The sequence below is a fragment of the Toxorhynchites rutilus genome, chromosome 1 (assembly GCF_029784135.1).
Source record: "Toxorhynchites rutilus septentrionalis strain SRP chromosome 1, ASM2978413v1, whole genome shotgun sequence".
Classification (NCBI taxonomy): Eukaryota; Metazoa; Arthropoda; class Insecta; order Diptera; family Culicidae; genus Toxorhynchites; species Toxorhynchites rutilus.
In genome coordinates, this window is record NC_073744.1 from 102530836 (window position 1) to 102545620 (window position 14785).

Here is a 14785-nt window from a genome sequence, read left to right on the forward strand (position 1 = left end):
ACAGTAAACTAATCCATTTTTCAGGTAGATAGGTCGGTATTCACGTAGGAGAAGGAAATAAAACAATATATTTTAAATATATATTTAGCAAAAGCTGTCCCCTTTGTATAGTCCTACGTCACTCCGGTTATGTCCCCGACATTACCCACCCGTCTTTTTTTTTTCCAAAATATATATTTTTATCAAGGCTCATATGGCGTTAGCCTGACGGGGCCGGAGTTCAATATTTTGACAGTTTTTCTTATTATCTATGTTAGTAATATGTAACCGATTACTCGCGGTCGGCTCGAGGTTAGTATTACAAGTGTTCTCGTGATTGGGATGTTGCTGTCTCCAATGCTCTGTACGTGTGCCCGACACGGGATACTTCCTAATGGGATGCAGCTGACCATTAATCAGCGACGCCCCCCTTGTATGTACCCCATATCTAGCGTGGTGCGTCTTCTCGACTCGAGGAATCCAGGATAGAATGGTCACTAGCCGGCGCAATCATCAGCTCATGTAGAGTTGTCATGAGCGGTACAACCTTTGGCTCTTGTTGAATCATCAGTGGACTGCACAACCTTTGGCCCGTGTATCTGTAAAGAGTGTGTGTATGTATTGTCGCGACTAAGTAAAAGTTTATAGATCGGATAGGAGGGATATGAAACAGGGACACAGTAGTAGGAAACATCATTAAACGTTGACATCGGCGTTTCTGAGGAACAGGTATAGATGAAGCAGAAGATCAGGATCACGGCTACCTAAGATATCCCGGACGGGGATATCCGATTGTCTGCCTTGGAAAGGTCTTGAATATAGATATTTTTTAAACTACGTTGGCATAGTTCTATTAAAAAAGTATTTACCAAGAGTTTTCTATAATCACTTTTCGACATTATTTTGTGCAACCCGTATATGTTCTGCCACAAGATACAAGCATTTTCTACCTGTCGCCCGTGAATTATTCATCGACTTCATAAATAATTTCAAATTGCTGTACGGTATTCAATATATAACAAGTAATATGCATAACTTATGCCATATCGTTGATGAAGTGGAAAAATTTGGAATGTTATCAACATTATCAGCTTATCCTTTCGAAAATTCTTTACACTTTTTGAAAAAATTAGTACACCCCGGAGTAAATTCTCTCATCCAAGTGGCAAATCGACTATCAGAATCAATGAAACATGACGTATCTATTACTATGAATTCGAATAAAACTAAAAAAAATCAAGTCATTTCAGTAGAACACTGTGAAAGCAAATGTAAAATAATATTTTCTACATTCATTCTCAGTACTGATTTGAAAGATAACTGGTTTATGACTAACGATTCAAACATTATTAGCGTAGTAGGAGCTGAAAAGAACAAATCATCTTGGTTAATCAAAGGCAAATGTTTGAAACTAAAACGTGATTTTTTGCAAAACCCAATGAAATCTTCTTTTCTAGATATATATGTCGCTAAGATACACACAGAGAATATGTCAGACGTTAGATACTATGATGTAGGCTTGAAAATGTGTAAATTACTTACAATAGCTGATGTAGATGACACTGTATTTATTCCTCTTTTACATACATTAGAATAAATCTTATAATTATTAAAGATCATTAAACAATAAATTATAATTTATCCATAACAAAACGATTATTGCTAATATGGCCTTTTTTATACTATTCCAACGAGTATGCCGTACCGAACCGAACGTTGAGGTCAGTAGCATAAGTCATAGTTTTCATCCAAATATTCTTCTTCGTTCGAATTTTCTCCATTGTTTGTTGGCACAAATATTTCATTGTTCACAGCTTCATACATATCTTCATTCAGTAATGATATGGTTTCGTAATGTTCATCTATGAATTCATCATTCTCTGTTTGTTCATCTTCGATAGCAGAGTTTCCGTGGATTCGTTCATCTGAAGTGTTATAACTTTTACAGTTAACCTTCTCTGTTGTGTTTTTTCTACGACGACAAGCTGACCTTCGAAGTTGTTTATTTGAAGATCGTGCTTTCGTGTAGCGGAACAATCGCGTTTTACAGAAAACTTATAATTTTTGAAACGTGTACAGAGGATCTCCAATTTGAACAATATCCAATAATAGTTTTGTAACATTTCCAAATTGACGGAATCCTCGACTGGATTTCTTTTGCCCGCGATTTATTCCGGTCCACGTAAAACAATTCCAAAATTCACGTGAAAAAAGGCAATCAACGATGATATAGCATGCGTCGTCTCCTTTACCTGCATAGGAGTTTGGCAAAACAACTTTTGAGAAATATTCAAGCTGAAAATATTAGAAAATGTCTTATAATAGAAAGGGAATTATTTATATTAAAAGGTACATACATAATTTGTACGGAGCTCTTAATCATCTAGTTTATCGTTCAACTCTATAAGTTCTTCTTCGTTTGTTACCAAGTTCCATTTTTCCAAGCCTATTTTTATATTAGGCTTAGTTTGTTCAGTCTTCTTATTAATCTCCATTAAAGATGCCAAGCGTGCAAAATTTTGTTCGAAACATTTTGTAACAGCTGCTTCTACAGCGTCGAAGATAATTGTTCTTTGTTTTTTCTCAAATCCGTCTATTACATGTTCCAATTTCGTTAAATCACTTGAATCATCTTAAATTACAGGTATATTAAGGTACGGAATGTTAAAATGTGTTATACAATGATGAATATTTCTACTCACTGGAATCATTTTGTTGGAAAGATTTTGAGGAGGGTGGTGTTAGGGATGATTTGCAAAACGATTAGTTATTGAAAAATGATGTTATCTGTTGCGACGCTTCCGTCATTTTAGATGTTCCTAGAATGATAACAAAAAAATAAGGTTACCAAGGATGTAAATATTTGATATTTCGTGTGGTTACCTGGTAAATCCGAGGCAATTTCTTCATGGTTAATTGTGGATAATGGTTCTTGAGACGAGGAGTAAATATTATGCTACAGAAGGCACGATTTTGGGCCACGAGAATTTATAATATCTGAAATGAAAACATTTACAGAACTAGAAATTTTTTTTTTTTTTCAATTCGTTTATTTGTAAGGCTCAATCGCATAAGCTTTGCGGAGTCGCTAACTCAAGTTTTGTTTATACAAAAATTTCATCTTAAATCTATGTTTAGTAGGTTTCGACCGATTACTCGCGGTTTACTCGAGGTTAGAGGGGCAACAATTTTTGTGGGACGGGTCAGGTTAGGGATATGGATATAAGGTATCATTGTCTCAACCGAGGGTTGCCGCACGCACTGTAGCATTGTGCATAATGACCAGGGATAGCATCTGGTGTTCGACTAGCTGTCGAGGGTGGGCGACGGTGAGATGAGGGGACAAGACAAACAAACTAATAACGAAAAAGAAAAAAAAACACAAAAGCATTAAATTCTTATACTAGACCGTTTCACAAACATATAGATCAACTGCATATAGCAGATGTCGCGAGTTCCCAACACGTCTCTAACAGGAACATAGGGTTGTCTTCCTTGGACCTCAAGGGCATTCAAAAGGTACTCTCTGGCTGCGTAATTATCCGTACATTGCCAAACTGCGTGATCGATGTCATCGTAACCGTTTCCACACCGACAGACATTGTTTTGAACAAGATTTATTCTGTGGAGGTGCACATCTAGCGAGTAGTGGTTGGACATAAGTCTACTCATTACACGAATGAAGTCACGACTTACGTCCAAACCTTTGAACCACGCTCTCGAAGAAACATTTGGAATAATTGAATATAACCACCGCCCAAGACTTCCAGTGTCCCAATCGGTTTGCCAACTCAAGAGGGAACTCTGACGCAGTAATTGGAAAAATTCATCGTATGAAATCTGTCTATCAAACAATTCGCCTTCCTGGGCTAGAGTGTCCGCCTTCTCATTCCAGGAATTGAGCAATGAGAGGGGACCCATACAAAGGTTATCTTATAAGATCTTTCGATCAGTGCACTCATCTGCAGCCTCACTTTTGTGAGGAAATAAGATGGGTGCCTACTAGTTCTCATCGACTGGAGAGCCTCAAGCGAACTGAGACTATCCGAGAAAATGAAGTAATGGTCTGCAGGCTTATTGGAGATCATCCCCAATGCGAAGTCGATTGCTGCCAGCTCAGCAACATAAACGGAACAAGGTTCCTGCAGTTTACGGAAGGCGCTCGAATTTTCATTGAAAACACCGAAGCCAGTGGATCCATTGAGGCGAGACCCATCAGTGAAGTATCTTTTCATGCAATTGACTTTTGAGTACTTTCGGTTAAAAATACGGGGAATGTAAGTTGATCGAAGCTGATTTGAGATTCCAAGTATTGCTTGTTTCATCGACAGATCGTATTCAATTGAGGAGCTGCTGATGGTGAAGTGAGCACGGTCTGGAGTAAACGATGAAAGACAAATATCTGACGAAATATAGTGGTGGTAAATTCTCATAAACCGAGATTGTATATTTAGATGAAGAATTTTTTCAAAGTTTTCAATCAAAAGTGTGTTCGTGACTCCGCATTTCACCAGTATTCTGAGAGAAAGTTCCCAGAATCGGTTCTGTAGAGGAGTTACTCCTGCCAGAACCTCAAGACTCATGTTATGCGTTGAGTGCATACAGCCAAGAGCTATACGCAGACAATGATATTGAATTCGTTCCAGTTTTAGAAGGTGACTTTTAGCTGCTGAGAGAAAGCAGAAAGAGCCATACTCCAGAATGGATAGAATAGTTGTTTTATAAAGTGTTATGAGATCTCCCGGATTAGCTCCCCACCACGTGCCGCAAATCGAGCGGAGAAAGTTGACCCTCTTTTGACATTTTTGCTTCAAATACGTAATGTGGGTATTCCAAGTGCATTTTGAATCAAACCAGACACCAAGGTACTTGAAAGTCAATGATTGGGTAATGCTTCTGCCCAAAAACTTAAGTTGCAATTGGGCTGGGAACCACTTTCGAGTAAACACTACCAGTTCGGTAGCGGCGAGAATTCGATCCCTAAGTTCCTTGCCCAAGAAGACAAGTTATCTAAGGAATTTTGCAATGGTCTTTGCAAATTTTCGGCATGGAGACCTCTGACGGAAACCACACCATCATCTGCAAGCTGTCTAAGCGTGCATTGTTCTGCCAAACAACTGTCAATATCTTTCACATAAAAATTATAAAGAAGGGGGCTCAGACATGAGCCTTGGGGTAGAACCATATAACTATTTCTGGAAGTTGTCAGTTGTCCAAGGGTGAAGTTCGCTTTTCTGACAACAAATTGTACAAAAAGTTATTCAAAATTCCAGGAAGTCCACATCTGTCCAGATTGTCTGACAGAATTTCTATGGTAACCGAATCAAAAGCTCCCTTAATATCCAAGAATACTGAAACCAATTGCTCTTTGTGCGCAAAGGCCAGTTGAATATCTGTAGAAAGCAACGCTAGACAATCGTTTGTTCCTTTGCTCTTGCGAAACCCAAATTGTGTACTTGATAGCAAATTATTTGTTTCGATCCATTGATCGAGTCTTCGAAGGATCATTTTCTCCAACAATTTTCTAATTCACGAGAGCATAGCAATCGGACGGTATGAGTTATGGTCAGACGCTGGTTTGCCAGGCTTTTGAATTGCTATTACTTTGACCTGTCTCCATTCGGGTGGCACAATGTTGTTTTCTAGTAGGGTATTGAATAAGTCTAGTAAGCGTCTTTTCGCGATATCGGGAAGATTTTTTAGAAGAACGAATTTAATCATATCGCTTCCGGGTGAAGAGTTGTTCGATGAAAGAAGAGCCATAGAAAATTCCAGCATTGAGAATGGTCCGTCCAGAGGTCCACTGCTCGGAGACGTTTCTCGAAGAGTATGTTGGGCTGGAACTGAGTCTGGACAGACCTTTTTCGCGAAATCGAATATCCATCGGTTGGAGTATTCTTCACTCTCGTTGGTAGATGAGCGGTTACGCATGTTGCGAGCTACCCTCCACAAGGTACGTATTGAGGTTTCACGAGAAAGACCTTCAATGAAATTGCGCCAGTAACCGCGTTTTTTTGCTTTAATTAATTGTTTCAGCTTTATTTCAAGCTTTGAATATTCCTCGAAGGGTGTGGATGTGCCATGTCTACGAAAAGCTTTGAAAGCATAAGATTTTTTCAAATACAATTTTCTGCATTCATCGTCCCAGCCAGGAGTGGCTGGTTTTCTTTTAAACGGAGCACTTGGAACTTTTCTTTTTTGTGCTTCCAGTGAGCTTTTATACATTAAATCGACAAAGAATCGATATTCTTCCAATGGTGGAAGTATATCTATTGATTCGACACCGATTGTTACCGCCGTTGCAAATTTTTGCCAGTCGATGTTCCTTGTTAGATCAAATGGAACTCGAGATGGTTCAGTGGATTGCGGGCTACACTTGATTGATATACTGATTGGCAAGTGATCGCTACCATGGGGATCATTGATGACCTTCCACTGACAATCTAATGATATCGAGCTTGAGCAAAAAGAAAGGTCGAGACGACTTTCTCGAGCCGGAGGTTTTGGAATTCGTGTCGCTTCACCAGTGTTCAAGATAGTCAAGTTGAAATCGTCACATAAATCGTAAAAAATAGCCGCTCTGGCGTCATCATAAGGATCACCCCACCCAGTACCATGAGAGTTCATATCACCCAGAATTAGAACTGGGGATGAGAGAATCGAGACTAGATTCCAAAGATGACTACGGCTAATGTTAGTATTTGGAGTAACGTATACTGAAGCTATGCAAAGTTCTTTATTCTTTGCAGTTATTTGACATGCGACAATTTCGACGTCTGATAGAGCTGGGAGAGGAATTTTATAGAAAGAGTAGCACTTTTTGATCCCCAAAAGTACTCCTCCATAAGAATCATTTCTATCCAGGCGAATAATGTTAAAATCGTGGAAGTTGAGTTCAGTGTCAGAAGAAAGCCATGTTTCAGAGAGGGCAAATATATCACAATCATAATTTTGAAGTAAAAATTTGAACGAATCTAGTTTTGGCACTAGACTACGGCAGTTCCATTGTAGCACATTGATCATATCTTCTACTACGCTAGGGGAATTATCCATCAAATGATATGATTGATGCAAGGAGGGGCCATGAAGCAGTCAATTGCTTAAGATAAGACTTTAAAGATGGAAGCAAGGCAGAAATAAAGCTTCTGAGGGGGTCTTGAATTTTTAACGTGTTTAGTATGAAGTCCACAATGTCCGAAAAAGCTATCAATCCTCGATTAGACGCGAATTTTCTACGAGAAGTTCGAGGAGTAGCGTTTTTATTTCTCTCTTCTCTGGGTAATGACGTAAAATCCTTGCTGCAACCAGGAACTGGCTGAGAAGGAGCCTTCGGATTCGTTTTTTTATTACTATTACCCTTGGAATTAGACAATCTTCCGAGGGTCACTTTAGGTTTCTTACGGTGCACCGTTGGTGAAGAGAGCTTTCTTTTTGATGATTCATCCTTTATTGAAGATTCTGGTGCAGCCGTAGTATGACCCTCATCAGAATCAGAGTCCGATTCTTGAGATGACAAAACCGAAAATTGGTTTTCATCTTGAGCGGCTGATGCGGTCTTTAGCATTTCAGCATAAGTCCGCTTGGAGCGTCCAGCGATAGAACGCTTCACTTTATCGGAGTGCTGTTTGTACCTCGGGCACTCCTGTAGAGGGTGAGGATTCTCGCCACAGTGGATACATTTTTCCACTGTTTGTGTGCAAGAATCCTCACTATGTTTCTCGCCACATTTACCGCAACGAAATTTGTTGCCGCAGTGGCTAAACGAGTGTCCCAACTTTTTACAGTTGGTACAATTATAAACCCGTGGTACAAACAGGCGCACTGGGAAAAAAATATTTTCTACTTTCACATAGTTTGGGAGAACAGAACCTGCGAAAGTAATCCGAAAAGAGTGCGAGGGCTTATAAACTTTTTTGTTTTCTTCCAAAGATGCTGAATGCAGGTTTCTAACATCCAGGATCTTCACAAGATCACCTATCATCGAGTTTTTGAAAGAACCCGAAGCTTTTTTCAATTCATCGACACTCAGACTCGCGTCGGTTACTACGCCTTCTATCTCCACCTCTCGAGAAGGGATGTAGATGTGATATTCCCTGTTAAAAACTTCGTGGTCAACAATCTTGTTGGCCACATCAAAAGTCAGTGCTTCTACACGCAGTTTATCCGGTCTCTCTTTATGTATCGAGACGCCCGAAAATTGACGCAGCAAATCTCTTGAAATATCAAGAGTTCTCAACGATTTTCCCTTGGGCCGAAAGAAAACCACCCATGGTCCCTTTGAGGTCGATTGATAATAGCGCGTCCGCGCAACAATGGCATCGGTAGATGTCATAACGGTTGCGCAAACGGTGCGCAACCGTCTATGAAAAAAAAACACACACACACACGCACGCGCGCTCAAAAACTCAACTTAAAACTAACTTAGACTAATAATTAACTTAAATTTAAGAAAAATATATAAATATATATATATCGCAAAAAAAAATTCTTCCAAAAAAAAAACAAAATACTAATTTGCGGTGTCCGAACAACCTTGAACACCCCTATTCGAAGCTGTACAACGCCGCACGCTACGAGGTAAACACAATAGCGTGACGGCAAAAGTCGTTGTTGATTATACTTCTCTATGATGAAATCGATGCCGCTGGAACCAATTCACAGATCGCCGGTCCGGCGTTGCCGGAGAGGTGCTGCTTCCTCGCTGTTCCGGGTATTAACGGCACTTATCTTGCCACGAACGGTCAAAGAAAAAAAAACCAAAGGCACTTTGGCGGAGGGGGAAAAAAAACTTCACCAGCTTCGATTTGTAGCAGAGACGCGAACAATAAGCGTCCGGCTCTTTCAACTATCGATTGAGGAATGGACTAGAAATTCTAATTAGAGATTATTTTACCTTGGCAAATCGTGTTATACTTTTTCTCTCTTTCCGGATATTCGGACCGTTCATTGTTGCTGTTTTTCTTAAGCGATTCACTTTTTATAATTATATCGGCCTCCACTTCAGCCGACTTAAAATTACGGAACTTGCGGTTTATTATTATTGGTATTGATTTGACAGATCCATGATACTCTGTACCCTCTCGTCTCATTTTATTAATTTTGTTATTCGGCAGTTTCGTTGGCCACATTAATACTCCATCTTTAATCCAGGACGTCGGAACTGTCAGCACTCGAAATTGCTGATGTTCGATCAAAGTAACAACGGTGAACATTCCTTCTAATGAAATATGCAGCAAAACGAAGTGAACTACGCCATTGAACGCCAATCTTTGATATACATATATGGCCTCCACTTTTGCATGCATATGCCAATTAGGCGCATTATATGCCAACCAAATTTTAGGGCATATGATGTTATATACACGCTTGTTATGCGATTTAATGTTTGCTGGGTATGAACACTACAACTTCGCGATTCTCTCTAGCTTCGTTATTCGTCGTTCGTCATCGTTTAGCGTATCGCATGTGTTGGTACAAAGGGGACGTGTGCCACTTTTTCAACACTTTCGGTCTGACACACCGACGCGAGTATAGGAGTAACTTTTTTGGACATGTGCCTTTTTTCATATTCTAGAATATTGTGGAATGAAATGTATAAATTAATGTTAGTGGCGTGGAATATTTATTGAAAATAATGCATAAGATCATTACCGGACTATTCTTATTTGGTTTCAGTCCCTTTTGTAACTGGATTGAACAGATCCATATATTAACTATTCGTGCTCCCTTGGCCGAGTGGTTAGCGTCATAACTAACATGCCGGGTGTTCGGGTTCGATTCCCGTTCTGGTCGGGGGAATTTTTCGTCAAAGAAATTTCCTCCGACTTGCACTGTGATCACGCGTATTCTAGAGCTTGCCACTCAGAATGCATTCAAGGCGTGTTATTTGGCATAGAAATCTCAACTAAATACTAATAAAAATGACGTAAGTAATACTACGTTGAGACGGCGAAGTTCCTCTAGGAACGTTAGTGCCATTGAAGAAGAAGAAGAAGAAGAAGATATATTAACTATTCGTCGATATATTCGTCGTTAGATTCATATGTTCAAAAGCAAAATGTAAATGTTTGACTTTCGTATAGTTATTCGCTAAGTATAATGGTCAAACATATACACACTTGTGAAAGAATTTCACTTGTGGAATAATTGTAAACAGTAAACTATAAACTAATCGGTGGCTTATGGTAATTTTTAACAGTTACAGTTTCGGGGATATTTTTGACGTAGGACTACGTCTTTCATTTCTATACCGGGGTGTAAAACCAAAGTTTCGAGAACGAAAGCGTTACGCCGGAGACCGAGATTTTGAGCGTTAATAGCTCTTAAACAACTGAACGAAATGGTATGATAAACACTTCATTTGAAAGATAAAATGTCTACGCGTCATATACTTGTTGTTTTTTCATCCAAAAACTTGTTTCAATAGTCTTAAAATTGCTTTCAAAACAGGCTATTGAAATCAAAAATCGGTATATAAGCGAGCGCCGCTCGTAAACCCACTCAGTTATGATTGAACAGCGATTGGAGCATGTTGTCGCTGTTGTTGTAAAGCTAATTTTGTTTATCATGGAAGCGCTGATGAACGGTGTCACCAAGAGCCTGTTTGTGCACCTAAGGCCAAAAGGGAATCCATCAGGAGGAGAGTGATGCCACGGTTCCGCTTGAAACATCGGAGCAGCCACCACACACACACACACATACACGCGCGGAATTCTCGTTGCTATCATCGTTGCTGAAAAAACATCCATGCCTCTCACGCTGAAGGTCACGAGTTCAATTCTCACTCCCGACATTCTTCCAAAAATGGAAGTAAAAAGTGACGAACCAGCCAAATGAGTTGAAAATCACTATAATACAGATAAAAAAAAAAACTGCAACCAAATACATTTGGTTTTGATATTTTTCAATCAATCGCAATTAACAGGAAAGCTTCTGAATATTTTTTTCCCCATCAGTGGAAATTTTCGTATCCAATATTGGATGCATAACATGAAAAACGGAAAATGTTTCACATCGCGAAAATCAAGTCATTTTCGAGCGATTATTTGCTTTCTACTCATATAATGCTGCGACCAAATACATTTCGTTTTTGATTTTTTCAATCAAGTGCGATCAACGTAAGACCACGTCTTTCGGCAATTTATTAGAGGTGCAATGAATCTTTAGGAATTCCCGCTCTACGCGCACTGACAAACAATGTTTACTCAACAATTTCTCAAACTAGAAATGGGTGTTGTGAGAAAGGATTAGCGAACGCGAAAACGACAAACGGGAGAAAGATACGTTTGGAGGTTGAAGGAAATTGGCAGAAAACTTCTTCATTCTATCATTCAAATAATGTGATTAATACCACATCGTTTTGCCAGAAAGAGATTATTAATGCTCAAAGGAGGAATCGAGTCCTCCGAGGAAATTACCCAGCGCAAATTAGAGTCGACTATCGATTGCGGCGTTCGTACACAAATAATTTTATAATGCAGTTTCACCAAAGTGATTTCTTCGATATGGGGATATATTCACTACATCATGTCATGTATTTCATATTCTTCATTAAGAAATCCATATCCATGGCACCTACCGGTAACGAATTATTATCGAAACCACGTTTTTCGCTAAATGCTCCTTTCAGTTCGACCTGTAAAAAACTTTTCTGTACTCTAATCCATCAAATTTGGAGCCCTGGAAAGGGCCGTTGATTATATGCTAAGCTAATATAGCACGCTCTCCTCGGATACGATGGGCCAGCTGGATGTCCTTGGGCATGATGTGACGCGTTTTGCATGGATAGCACACAAATTGGTATCTTCGAATAAGCCTCCTGCAGCGTCATAGCCTTTGGAAGCGCAAGTCGGTTTTGAAGTCCTGAGCAATTCCCCGAACCAAATGCTGCAAAAGTAGCTTGTGGATCAGCAATTCGGTCGACTTCCGATAGCGATGAATTTCACGCAAAGTTCCCGGTCGATAGCGATGTGGCTTCTCCACCTATCCTGCTACTGGTGCGCTTATCCGAGCTGACTTCGTGTGCCTTACCACCGAATGGCTAACGAGCTGTCTGCGAAAGACTAACGAGCTCGAGTCCTCACGGTGCGAGAGTAGAGTAAGAAATGGACGAAAGCAAAGGAAGCGTCTTCTTCTTCTTCTTTCTTTGTTTTTAAGAGGCTTTAAACTTTGCAGTTCATTCGCCTCTAGCCCAGTGAAGAGCCACAATAAAACCAGCCCAGAGGGGACTGGCGAAAGGGAAACCAAAAAAAATCACTCATCAGATCTGTCCGCTCGACTCTCGGTTAAAGAAGAAGGTAGGAAGGGATCCTATGCTTCATAAGATATTTAATATATGCTGTAAAGAAAAGTAAATATTTACTGATCCGAGGACCAAAGCAGTAACGAAGCACAAGTGACCCAGCGAAAGGCGCGTTCCAAAAACAAAAAAAAAAGGCCCTTCTCAGGAGGATAGGAAGGAAAGGAGTGGTAAGGATTTGGGTGGGATTGAAAGGAATGGATTAGGGAGGAGTGACATGGGTAGGAAAAGGGGAAGGAGTGGGATAGGTATGGCTTCTGAAATTGTGAAGTAGTTAGTTGGCATTTGTTAGTAATTTATTTATTTTTTTACATGTATATATATTTTATTTAATTTAATTTTATTTTATATATGTATACACATACACATATTTATATGTATTTAAAAAGTATTGAGTGTCAGGAATCGCCATCAATTCCACTGAGTGAAATGAAGGACAACTCGCGGCCTTTAGAGAAAATATAATATTAGACTAGGAACCGCCACTCACCCTACCATCTCCAAAAATAAGGTGAGAGTCGGTTTCCGGTCCTACGATTATGAAAGTTATTTAAAGAAATAATCCGATTAAATATAATATGAATAAGTGAAAGCCTGGAGACCGCCCTCCGTCCCATCCCTCCTTAAATAAGGCGGAAGGTGGCTCCAGGTCTTTCGATTTATGAATTATTTTATGAACAGTATGGTAAATAGTATCAAGAGATCGAGGGCTGGAGCCGCCGTCCATCCCACCTCCTTCAAAAATAAGGTGGACGGCAACTCCGGGCCGTTCGGTTTAACTAAAATAATATTGATTGATATAAAAATGCTGCAGATCAAAGGTTAAATTTATGTAATAGAAGGAATTATTTATTTGTTTTTATTATTACCCTTTGGAGGGCTGGAAACTTTCCTGGTGTGTGTGTTATTTGTGTTAGTGTTATTTTTATTTGGAGTGGAGTGGTATAGAGTGTTAGCATGTGATTGTTGATTGTTGTTATGTGGGTTAGAGTGCCTATAAGAAGAGTGACGCCAATGTCAAAATTGGAACAGCGTTGAGCTGTCAGCGTCATTCCAAACGAACAAATGATCTGTCAAATTCAGCCTGAGAAGAAAAATAAATTGCGAGTATTGTGCTCATTGTGATTTTAAAATAGCAAAATGTTTGTAACTGTTTGTATCCCTTTGCTCGACTACAGTAAGTAGATTCATTATAATTCCAATGTTTTTATGATCGCCAATTATTTTATTGATAATTCCATGGAATAGCGCGAACTAGCGCTTGCCCGAGCAGCTGCGGAAAACTTCTCCAGAAGGGATGAAAGGTAGTTTTGCAAACTACTGCCGAAAAGAGTTTGTCCTGCTGCTAGTCTATTTTGCTCGGAAGCCAGCGAATAAACTACTGCTACTGGGATATGCTGGTGTCTGGTTCCGCTATCCGGGAGTGATTTTATCTGATGCTGGTTCCTTTCGAAGTAAAATCAATATCGAATTGTGAAGACAACTATGGAATAGTCGGAACAGTATCCCAGTGCGTGTGAGGCTGCTAAATCTAAGCAACAATAATGAAATCTGGAATACCTACAAAATAGAGATGGACGAGACCGGGCACCGGAAAGCAAAAGCTTCAGGAAGTGTTTCGGCGTAGTGATGTTGCTGCTGCACCTGGAACTGGGAATCTACATACTGAGTCAGGAAAAATACTTCATTGTGGATTATTCAAACACCAATCTCCAACATCGGTAAGTTCATTCTTCATATTTTTTTTTCCTCAAGAGTTAACAGTGTTTTCTTTGTTTCATTCATCCATATGCGTGATTTAGTTTTCGCATAAAAAGGAATGAAATCCTGCAGGCACCTACCCATGTCGCTAATTCTATATCTTGGGAACTGGAAGATTTTTTTATGGAGTGAAACAGATGTAAATGTAGATTGTACTGCGAGAATACACATGCATTGTTGCATATTTTATACTACGAGACTATTGACCACAGTAGCTGCCCAAAAGACATTCTTTCCGTATGATATGACCTGTGGAAAGCGATCTGCGGTTGATATTTGAGGAAAGGTGGATTGCGATATCCGGTTTGTCGTGTTGCCGAACAATTCCATTCTAGCTCTGATAGTTTTATTTAGGTGTCGTCTATGGGCATTCTGCAGTATAGAATACAATTAGGTACAATACAATATTATGACCAGAATCATGATAAGGGCTGTCCATATACCACGTAGACAGATATAGAGAGACATGAGGTAAGCAAAATAATGTAAACGGTTCATATAAATTTTCCAAAATGTATATGGGTATTTTTTTCACGGAGGTGTAGGGAGGTTGTCGAAATCCTTCGAAAAGATACCAAGGTGTATGGACAGCCCCAAAAATGGAGGTTAAGTGCATTAATTGATGGCCAAGCTCTTGTATTCCTTTAAAAGTATTAAATACATCCTATTACATACTTTAATACATTTCATATTAGAGTAAATGATGTATTTTGACCAATCTGCATGTGTTTAAAAAAATAAAAAAGA

At 39.4% G+C, this 14785-nt stretch overlaps 1 long non-coding RNA gene across 1 annotated transcript; it reads right to left on the reverse strand.

Annotated features, from left to right (window-relative positions):
- Window positions 1–1653: 1653 nt before the first annotated feature.
- On the reverse strand, window positions 1654–2769 carry LOC129762194 (uncharacterized). Its single transcript, XR_008740573.1, has 3 exons — window positions 2682–2769; window positions 2337–2611; window positions 1654–2274 (listed from the first exon to the last, which is right to left on the reverse strand). It is a non-coding gene; the product is annotated as an uncharacterized LOC129762194 (long non-coding RNA).
- Window positions 2770–14785: the final 12016 nt, after the last annotated feature.